Source organism: Chaetodon auriga, chromosome 17, assembly GCF_051107435.1.
Source record: "Chaetodon auriga isolate fChaAug3 chromosome 17, fChaAug3.hap1, whole genome shotgun sequence".
NCBI lineage: Eukaryota > Metazoa > Chordata > Actinopteri > Chaetodontiformes > Chaetodontidae > Chaetodon > Chaetodon auriga.
This window is the reverse complement of record NC_135090.1, coordinates 8330525-8341251: the sequence shown is the minus strand read 5'-3', so window position 1 is coordinate 8341251 and position 10727 is coordinate 8330525. Positions and strand designations below refer to the sequence as shown.

General features: G+C 43.9%; 1 protein-coding gene across 1 annotated transcript in view; it reads left to right on the top strand.

The window, feature by feature from the left end:
• Positions 1 to 201: 201 nt before the first annotated feature.
• The window catches only part of dlgap3 (discs, large (Drosophila) homolog-associated protein 3), a 113052-nt gene continuing 102526 nt past the window's right edge, over positions 202 to 10727 (top strand). Inside the window, exon 1 of the mRNA XM_076754840.1 lies at positions 202 to 321. The gene's annotated coding sequence lies outside the window, so the exon portion shown is untranslated. The remainder of the gene's footprint in view (positions 322 to 10727) is intronic.

The following is a 10727-nucleotide window of genomic DNA, read 5'->3' as shown; positions in this document are numbered from 1 at the left end:
CGGCTTTATTTGGCCCCTCCTAGAGCAGTGGAGAGGGGCCGCTCAGGAGCCCGTGGACCAATCGGTTGGCGGTAATATTTCAGTGGGGAGCCCTGCCTGTGAACCAGAGAGAGAGAGAGAGAGAGAGAGGGAGGGAGAGAGAGAGAGAGAGAGAGAGAGAGAGAGAGAGAGAGGCGGTACCGCTGCTTTCCGCTGCTGTCTCTCCATCCTCCATCCTCCTCATCACAGCGGTCGGGGAGCTGCGCGGGATAGGCGTGTGTTTGTGTTTCTGTCACTCCAGCGAAGATTACGGTCAGTGACACAAGAAGCCTCGACTTTAAGGTGAGGATACACATGAAGCGGCTGGATGAGGGGGGCAATGGGGAGGCTGGAGGTGCAGGTGCTCCTGTGCAAATGTTCTCTGAACGCTCACTCCGTGGATGCGAGCAGGCTGTCATGTGGCTTTTGTCTTTACGCGGGGAAGAGAACAGCTAGATACTGGTTTGTACTGGTGCAGCCGAACATTGAACATCTGGGAATGGTCGGTTTGCTGTCAGCGGGCGTCCCAGCTGTGTCAACTTGACAGGAAAAACATGAGAAGTTGCGCCATTTGCGAGTGCCGCTCACACACACACACACACACACACACACACACACACACACACACACACACACACACACACACACACATTCAAACAAACATCAAATTGTCTTTGGCTGGCAGTTCAAACAAGGAAAGCACTCGAAGATGACGGTTATGGCCGAGTTGCATTCGTGCGTAAATGTTCGCTGACCGTGAAAGCGCGCTTGTGCGTATCTGTGGTGTGTGTGTATTTTGTGTGTATTTGTGTGTGTGCTAGCTATGTAAGTGTGCATGTCCCGGAGAGGAATTCGCGCTAGCTGCAGAAGTATCGCGTTTACAGTAGGCTACGAAGCAGAGGTGCACAACGGCTTAATTAATCAGACGAGAACCGCGTACGACGAGCATGGCGCCCGGGACAGAGAGGAGATGATACCTCAGGACCACCCCGGTCCAGGAATCCTCCAGGGGGGTGCTGATGGCGAGGCGGGGGTCGTTTAGGATGCTGTACATTTATTATTCTACCTGTGTATGCTTGGATGATTAAAGGAGGCGAGCTTTTACAGCCGTAAAGCGCGTTTTTTTGCGCTCCTGTGAGAAAGGCTAAGCATTCTCCCTGGTTTCACATGAATTATCTCAGTTACCGCCCCTTTCCCTGCATGTTACAGCCATGCCGCTGCAACCCAGCCCCTCCTCTGGCACCGCCTTACTATATTTGTATTATTAGTTAGAACATTTGGATAAAGATCAGATGGATCAGGCACAGTGCAGGGCTCCTTCACACCACGCAGGTGTGGTTTGATACTTTTTTTTCTGTGGTGTGTCATGAGGAATTCGATGTAAAGGATGATTGTTTGAAATAATGGGTAAAACCACATACTGTGTACGTATGAGCTGTGTTACTGTAATGGAAGTTAATTGAACGAACATGGCAAGGTTTTTGCCTTTGATTACTGGGAATCCAAGCTGTATCTTGCTTTGTGAGTGTGTGCGTGTGTGTGTGTGTGTGTGTGTGTGTGTGTGTGTAGGTGGGGGGTTGCCTCAGTGGAGAGTAGAGTTACTGTATGAAAGGGCTCTGCAACATCTCTGCACTCAACACCATGTGGCTCCAAAACCAGATGACATGAAACCAAATATCATTGGATAACAAAGTGGAGTGCTAATTGACTGACCAGATACTGTAGTTTACGGAGTGAGTGTAGTGAATTATTAATGGTACAGTAAGACATCAAGCTCCCAGCTTGGAAAGTAGCACACTGGCCTTGAATGCTCAAACTCATCCTCCCTCAAAATGATTCAAACTACAAAATGAAATTTGTATTTTCTGGCTGAGCGGATGTGTCGTATCAAGCTGACTCCCTCCGTGTCCTCTTGCTTTCCTCTTGAGCGTGTCCTGCCTGCGCACCCAGTTTGCAGAAAGAGCTGGTTTCTAATGGAGACGCCCTCAATCAACTGCACTTTCCTGTCCGGAATCTGTGAGATCTGAAAAAAACTGTTCTCATTCCCAGGTAGTTGAAACAGCATGTTCTGTCATAGGAAGCATGTCCTTCTGTTAGCAGGACACGCTGCTCATTTTGTCCATTAAATGGAAAACGGGTCAGTTTGACAGGACAGTGAACAGTTACACAGAACAGTTACAGTGGAAATAAAGTTCTTTTCCCTAGTTTGTTAGCTTATATACACTATCATAAAATACAGCTAAAGACTATGCCATAAATGCTGAAGGAATTACAGGATTCATATCAAATTTCCTTTTTCAATTATAACTCCTTGTGCTGAAGGCGTAAATAAAAACTCCAAACAGCAAATAAAACCCCTGCAACTTCTTGAAAGCACATTTTGGAGGAATCCCAATCCTCTTCTTCTCTTCTTCATTCACCAGAAAATCCAGAACATTAGGAAGGAAAGATGCTATCAAAATGCCGGTTCACTGTGACTTATCAAGTCTCATTCAACCTTAAAATTGATTTTCTTATTTTCAGCCAAGGGAAAAAAACAGAACAGGCTGTGTGGGATGGATATTTCTTGCAGTGTGTAGGGTTGAATTTGCCAGGGCTCATTTTGGTGCATCAACACGCATTCCACAAATCCCATTATTTCTTTTCACCATCACATAAGAGGCTCGGTAATGATGCTCCGTCTTGATGGCTGCATGAGGATTAAGTGTCGTCTGTTTGAGGTTCTTACACACTCTGTTCTCTTGGAAGAAAAACAGATGTGGGGAGTGGGAAAAGCAACACCTTGTAGATCCGCGATAGTGCACGGAACGATTACAGCTCTGCAATTGTTAACGGTTCCAGTTCATTATTCCGTATAATGACTTGAGAAACAAAGAATTTCTTGGCACAAAGTGACTCAGTGTCCAATATCTGACAGGAGATTTTTGATTTGGTCATGTCAAAGACCTAAGATGATCAGTTGATTGTGCTCAACACTGATTTTATCTTGTGAGGCTGTACAATGACAATGCTGATATTAAGCAGGCATTCTCCAGTGCTACACCATATTTACCATTTTAGTTTAGAATGCTAGCATGCTAGGCTTTACAGGTAATAAAGTCAATAACGTAGCAACAAACTTTCTGCGCTGCTGTGCTGAATGTTGACATTTACATTACAGTTGTTTGTTAGATTAACCACTCGCAAAGGTCGGCTGAAATGCCACTAAAGACGTGGATCATCGCGAAACAAGACAGGGTAAGATATTTACGTTCACCTGTCTTATGTGAAGCTGTTAATGCCAATTTAACGTGGACTAACTGAGCAGCAAATTTTCAGCACTGCAGTGCTGAATGTTGACATTGCGGTTGTTTGCCAGGTTAACTACTCGCAAAGGTCAGCTATTTGTGTTTTGCTTGTAGTTTTAAATCTGTCGCCATAGATTCAACCCTTATGAACAACAACTTTTGGCACTCAGTAAAAGCTCCTCTTGATTTCTTGGTTTCATAGATCTGAGCAACTGTAAACGACGCAAAACATCAGCATTCTGAGTGTGTGTTATAGCACTTCCCATGCAGGAAATCACTTCAACAAAGAGTGACATGATGTCATGTGCAAACAACCTTTTAAGTGCCAAGCTTTTCTAATATTACTTCCAACGCTAAGTGAGTCCAGATTTAAATGGAAAGCTTAATTTGGACATCAAACAAGGGTAGCTTTTGCTTGAAGCAGCATTATGTAAGGATTGGTATTTTTTGCGATTTGGTGCCCTGACAGTTTGAGATGACGATTTACTTATTATTCAACTCATATGTATATATGTATATATATGGGCTTCGTCTTCCTGGTCGATCAATGCTTCTGTGCGGTGTAAACACCAACAACCCTCCAGTGCTCTGAGTTCCCAGTCTGGTCCAGGTGGAGTCAGCTAGCTGCAGGGCTAACTGAGCTAACTGGTTAACACCAGCTACACTTAGCAGCAGTTCGCGATTGTGTTAACAACAAGTAATGCTATCTGTCCATCAGGAAACCCCGTGAATCACACAGAGTTTAGGCAGGAGATCGTGCCTGCAAACCCAAGTTAGAAGCAAGAACAGGCATTCATGGCACGCAGTGGGAACGACAGAGGCACCGTTCTCCCTGTTACAAGAGAGCATGCAAGTGTGAAAGTGATTTTGCAGCTTTTATTTGAAGGTATACACTGAGTATTATTGAGAAATGTAATGGTTTGTGGACTATCTTTAAAATATTGAAAAGATCAGATTTCTCTGCCATCAATAGTTTCCTTGGAGTCAAACCTTTCAGATTCACCATTACTTTATTTCCCCAATACAAACTGACACTGATAGGGTATCCCTTTGCAACAAAGCACTTTATTATCATCTCTGCAGTATATCAAAGCTCTGTGCTGACATCCTGCGATCTGTAGGAAAGCAATAGTGGTCTGGATGACAAGGTGAAGGGCTTTGAGTGTTTTCATATTGTTACAGTTGCCTCTAAAGCTGACCGCTGCATGAAAACGCAGTGCAGAGGAAACAGTGTTATTTGAAAGAAATGCCGTCCATGTTAATATAGTGCATTCACTCCAAATCTAGACGAATGGAGGCTGCTGATGAGAACAATTTGGGGAAGCAGTGGCAGGCTAAGCACGTATACGTATGCAGAAAGCATCTTTCCCTACCTGCTCCTCTCTCTCTCTTCATGTTTTATGCTCTCCTCTGTATATCTCTTTCCCCCTCAACCCAGACTTTTATAAACTACACTTAGTGTGAAGCCATAAACAGGCCATTTTGCATATTGCATATCAGTAAAGAGCATTCAGGGATGGTACTGGGGGTTTTATTGGGCTCTCACAGACACAACCAGGAAAGTGGCGGCCATTCATGCACAATATAAGCATGCCATGTTCTGTCATCCATGTGTTTTATGGAGTTGATTTTTAAAGATGTCTGGTTGATCAAGACATCAACCCGTCAGCTTTTGCAGCCGTATCATGAATCCTCCAATAATAAACAAAGCTGAAGATTTGAAATAAATTACACTGTTAAGGAGATGAAAGTTAGCTTGGATGATCAGGTGGAGTGATAAGAGGCATGGACATAATCAATTTAAATAATCAAGATGCTAATTTTTTTTCTTGGGTAATATTCAGCTCAGTTTCTGAAGGGGCCACCATGACTGATTCATGGTCTAATTTGACTTGCCTGCTAATATCCCTGTGGTAATTAACAGTATAACATTTACCTTTGAGTTAATCAGTGGATGTAACATTAGTCATTTAAAATGTTGCCTGTCCTGCAGCTGTAGCTTCCTCATAGAGCCAAACAGAAGGAAGGAGGGAGATTACTGTCATTATGAAACGCAGGCTGGCAAAGATGAGATGAGTAGATGCTGCAGACATTACTGAAGCTAAAATTACCAGGTACATTCTGGGTAGGGGTAACACAGAGCAGATTCAGTATTGTATTGGATTCAGTTTTCGCTCTAAATCTTCTCTCCTCGAGCTTGCTGTAGACAAACCATTAGTCATGAACACGATTCATATGGAGAGGCAACCTGAAGCAGTTACTTTTCTTATAAACCAGTGATCCAAGTGGCATGAGTCATGTCAATTTGATTCTGAAATAAATCAACAATTTGCTAACTCCAAATCCCTTTAGTTACTGCTACTGCATCTGCCAAGCTTTCCATTCTTACATGGAGCATTGTGGTTCAGCTTGCTCAGCACGTGTTGCTAACAGCAAAAAGTTTGCAGGCAGAAACTTACGCTTACGTTCATCAATCTTCATACCGTGTAGTCTGCATGCACCAGACCGTCCCCACACAGATGGTTCCCCATGAACACATGAACTGTTACAGCCCCAGTTGGGTGCCATGCTATTATTCCAAGAGCCCATTAGTCTCGTTACCTGCATTATTTCTTTTCCCACCCATATTCTGTGAAGACCCACCCCTACTCTGCCTCTGACTGGCTATGACTCTGATAACCAACCATATAACCCTAACCAATCAGCGTTAAATGCGGTACATCCCATTTATGGAAGCGAAACGTCAGTTATGTTGTACATTTGTTACAGGTCCCTCTCACCTCTCCCTCCCCCCACACATCAAAAAGCTGATAGAAATACTTAAAGAGTTTTCAAGAAGTCAATTTATTTGATACCATATCTTAGTATAGGAAAAGTTAAAGGGGCACTCCCCCAATTTTACACATGGACTCATTATGAGGAGAAATCTTTGGCCTGTTAAAACAGTTGTCATGCCTTCTGTGGCTCTGGAAACAGCTTCACTAATTATGAGAAAAAAAACGCTGATGATATCATGCTGATGGTGTCACACTGATGGGTATCTTGGGCATTTCCACTTGACGTTTCAAGCGTCTTGTACCCAGATAAAATTTAGCTTTCCTTTACACTTAATGGCTCACTCTATGCCTTCAGTCAGCTGACTGAGTTGGAAGCGGGAAAGGGAAAAAATATATCGGGAGGCTAAGCATGAAAGACAGTCTTCCTTTAGCTAAACTTCATAACTTTAATCGGCTTTTGGAGGTACTCGTGCAGTCTACGTCCACAGCGATTGAGCAAAATAATTAATGTCAGTATAGTTAATATAATATTCCTATAGACATTAAACAGGTTAAGGCTGTCCCCATTGTGCTTAATACCACCCTGACATTTTGTGAAGTGTGGTTGTGATATTAATGCTAATCTTCTCTCCTGTGTCAAAGGCACTTTCTCCTCCCGTGTGTCTGTTGGCAGGCTCGGAGTGTTGGCGACAACACAAACACTAATAAAATAGCGAGACCTGTATTGTTAATCCAGGTTTGGTGGAGCCGCACACACATGCACACACTCATGTGGATGCTTTTTCATATCCTTCACGCTTCGCTTTTAATTGTCAGCACTCCCCCTCATATTCATACATACCTTCATTGTTGCTATAATAAAGCTACTCTTACTGGAGAGTTAGCGCCTTGTGTTGACACATTTCCCTCCTGAATGATGAGTATTTAATCACTCCCGCTGCTGTTCTGGCAGGACAACGGGTCAACCCAAACTCATAATAGCAATCTGTACAGTACACACTCACGCTAGATCTACAGACCGCTCAAAATGATGTAATGGGGAGAAAGATACTCACCCCACCCCCAACACTCCAATACAAACTCTGTGTTGGAATCGTCTTGTGGATGGGACCTGAAACAGAGCTTGCAGGCGAGCGGCAAGGTTAAAGAGGCGAGGGTAATTGCTGTAACCTATCTGGGTGGAAAAATGTTTGCTCGTGTTCCCACTGTACTCTTCTCTGATGCACTTGGGCATGAAATTGTTCCCCTTTCCACCCTAGCAAGCCCCAAGCCCAAGTCCATTGCCCATCCCCAGCCAGGCGAGCTGGCCTTTCTGCATGTGTGTCTTTGTACGCCAGGGTTGTCTGTTTGCCTTCGGTCGCCTGTGTTAGTGTTTACTTGAGTGGTTGTTGATGTGTGTGTGTGTGTGTGTGTGTGTGTGTGTTTGTGAGAGGATGTGTGTAGCGGAGGATGGGTGGGTGTTGGGTGTCAGCTGGCCCTCTCCAGTCCTCTCTGACTGACAGAATAAGTGAGCGAGCGCTGCAATGATTATGGGCTGCATGGGGAACTGCGGCAGAATGATCACTGAGCATTTCATACTAAAATCGGAGAGAGGGAGAAAAAAAAAACAGAGTAGGAGAGAAGCTGATTTGAGGTCTGCGGCTCAAGCGCTTCCGGAAAGGAACCATATTAGCATATGTTCATTCATATATTGACAGAGGAATGTGCGTTTGTGTGTGCGGGTGGGTGTGTGTTTTCAATCTTGCCGTCTTCCATGATTGATGAATTGATGAATTTCATGATTGATGACATTCAGTCCCAGCCATTCGTTTCATGGGGAGTATTAGAGCTCAGCCAGTCATATAGTATGATAAAATACGACTCCATTCTTGTGTGTGTGCTTCTGTTGTGTCCATATACTAAAAATATCCAACATATCCAACATGCTTCCCGCTGTGCTGTATGCTTGAGAAACGCTGCCCAGGAGATGAGTGTTTCCACTGTATATCCTAACTGTATATTCTATAGTAATTGTCAAGGGGAATGCACACATTCTGCACATTCTGTGTTTCCCATGACAATTACATGCAGGAGATATACAGTATAAGCAGTTGGCACCCAGTTGTGAAAAACATGGTCTATTCTTTTTCTGCATGGACTGATAGCACCCACTGTTTCTCTGAAAATGTCATAAAACATCTCCTATTTATCCAGCCAGAAATGAAACATCTTTAATGAGTTTGTCTTAATGAGGGCAAAAATCAGTGTGTTATTGTGTTAGACATAAAAACACCTGATTTCCATTATAACAGGAATCATCTACATCATCATCTACAGCTAAAAGAGCGAGGCTAAAGCTCACATGTACGAGGTGGAAAGTTGGCAACTGGTGACATGTGGAGGACAGAGCAAATACATGTTGCATAAGCAATGGGTTAGTTTTAGAGAACATTAGATAAAACTAAGTAAAATGTTCTAATAAAATGTAATTTAGCTGTGTAAACATTCCCATACCAAATAAAGAGCATGACAGAGCCACTGTCAATTCTCTAAATTCAGATAGAAGAGCACCCAGGACTCCCACAAAGCAGGCGTTTCAGTCCTGAAAAAGATCACTTCTAATGTAACCTGTAATCCCCCAAAATACTATAGTCAGCAAATGTAATGTTCCATGGCATTGAAAGTAAAGTAAGGTTGCCTCTGCAGTTCGTAAGCTGGTTAGCCAGCCATGCTAACATTTACAGTTTATGTTAGAGCAGAAACACACTTTTTAATCCATTCCTTTCAATTCACTGCCGTGTTTTTGCTTTGCTATGTCAGAAAACGCTGGCGAGTAAAACACTCATTCAGATCACAGGTTACTCACTCCATGCAGCCTGATTCATGGAAGCATCCTTGAAACAAGTTGATTGATTGGATACGAAATGATCTCTCCCCGGTGGCAAGTAAATGGGAATGACATTAGAAGACTTGATGCCGGATTAAATGACTTGTAAAAGTGGGTGTTTTTATGGCGGAGGCATGGCTTTCCCAGCACCATATGAGGGATGTGCTTTACCTGAAGATGATCAGAGGGTGGAGGAGCAGGAAGGGTACAGCAGGAATAAAGGAAGGCGGATTGCTGGCCTAATGGACTGGATGAGCAATTGTGTCGATGACTGAGGATGACGGGATGGCAGTCATTTGATGAATGGGTGATGGTGGGGAGGCGAGGTGGGAGGGAGAGCGATATGAAATGATAGAGAGGAGTAGTTTTTAAATGCTACATCATATGGTAGCTATTCATTTCATTTAGCTCAGTTCCCTCCTCAAGGTGCACCATTTTTTAACATTTCTTCGTGTCTTTTTTCCTCCGTTCTTCCTTCCTCCCTTCATCTCCTCTCTCCTTCTTTTCTGCCTCCCTTCCTGTCTTCTATCCCTGTCTTTTGGCTTTTATCCCTCACTTTGCCTTCCTTCCCTTTCATGCTTCCTCCTTCCTTCCTTTTTTTTCCTCCTTCCCTTCTTTCTTAGCTCCATTCATCATCCCATTCTCTCCACTCCTCCCCCATCTCATCATCTGCATATTTCCCTAATGCCCTCTTCATATCTGCCTCCATCACTTCTTACCCTGCCTCCATTTTCTCCATTTTCTCATTTTTATTTCACAACATTTGTCTAATAGCTGTCTTGCTTAACTCCTCCCTCCTCCTCTGTCCTCATGTTGTCGTCCCTCCACCCCCCAGCCCCCCGCCTCCCAGCATTAACATTTCAACCTCCCCATCTCTCTCCCTCTACATGTTTTCCTACCTCTTTTACATCGACCAGTCCCTTGCCTCCACTCTACAGCCCTCTCTATCTCTTGTAAGCGGGGCATGTGGTGGTGCAAGTACACGCTTTCAGTGGGACACGCCTGCGCTCAGATTTAAATAGATAATGGCAGAGCCCTAGTGCTTGTTGGGCTCTCTGAATAATGCAGGAGATCCTGAAGGCATTGTTGCCAGGCTTCACTGATGGTGACATGCATACGCCAGCTCACAAGCTTGCAATATTGATATCAAGAGAGAGGAAGGGACTCAGTGGCAGTTATTTTTATTTCCCCCCCTACGTGCCAGCTTTGTTCTTCATACTCAAAGTTGACTCAAGCTGAAGAGTGTCCTTCAAAAAGGATGACAGCATCAGTTGTTTAAGTAAGTGCTCAATAACGACGTATGACAAAGCCCTCTAGTGGCCGTATGGATTATGGCTCTTGTGTGTTCGGAGAAGAGGAGGAAGTCGTGGGACATTATTGAGCGTCTGCAGAGGGGGGAGTTCGGGCGGTGGGATGCTTCAGCAAAACATTGGACACCGACACAGCACAGTCAAACAAGGATCTACACATGTCTTTCTGTGAAGCACTTACCAAGTGTGAATTTTGTTGTGTAATTAGAGGGACCTGTTGAAGCTGATGGGGGAAAACTCAAAACTTAAACTACTAAAGGTGGGGAGGTACTCAGGTACAGACTACCCACACGTTACATTTCTGCCCTGCTTTACTTCTATGGCTTTTTTATAGTGCATGTACATGACATAGCTATTGTAGGTAGAGATGAGAAATCCAAGTCTTTCTCTCCCAGTGGCGATTTTAATACCTCAAATCAGACCGTCTAATACTGCTGCTTTCTTCTCCTGTGTCTCAAATCTGACTACC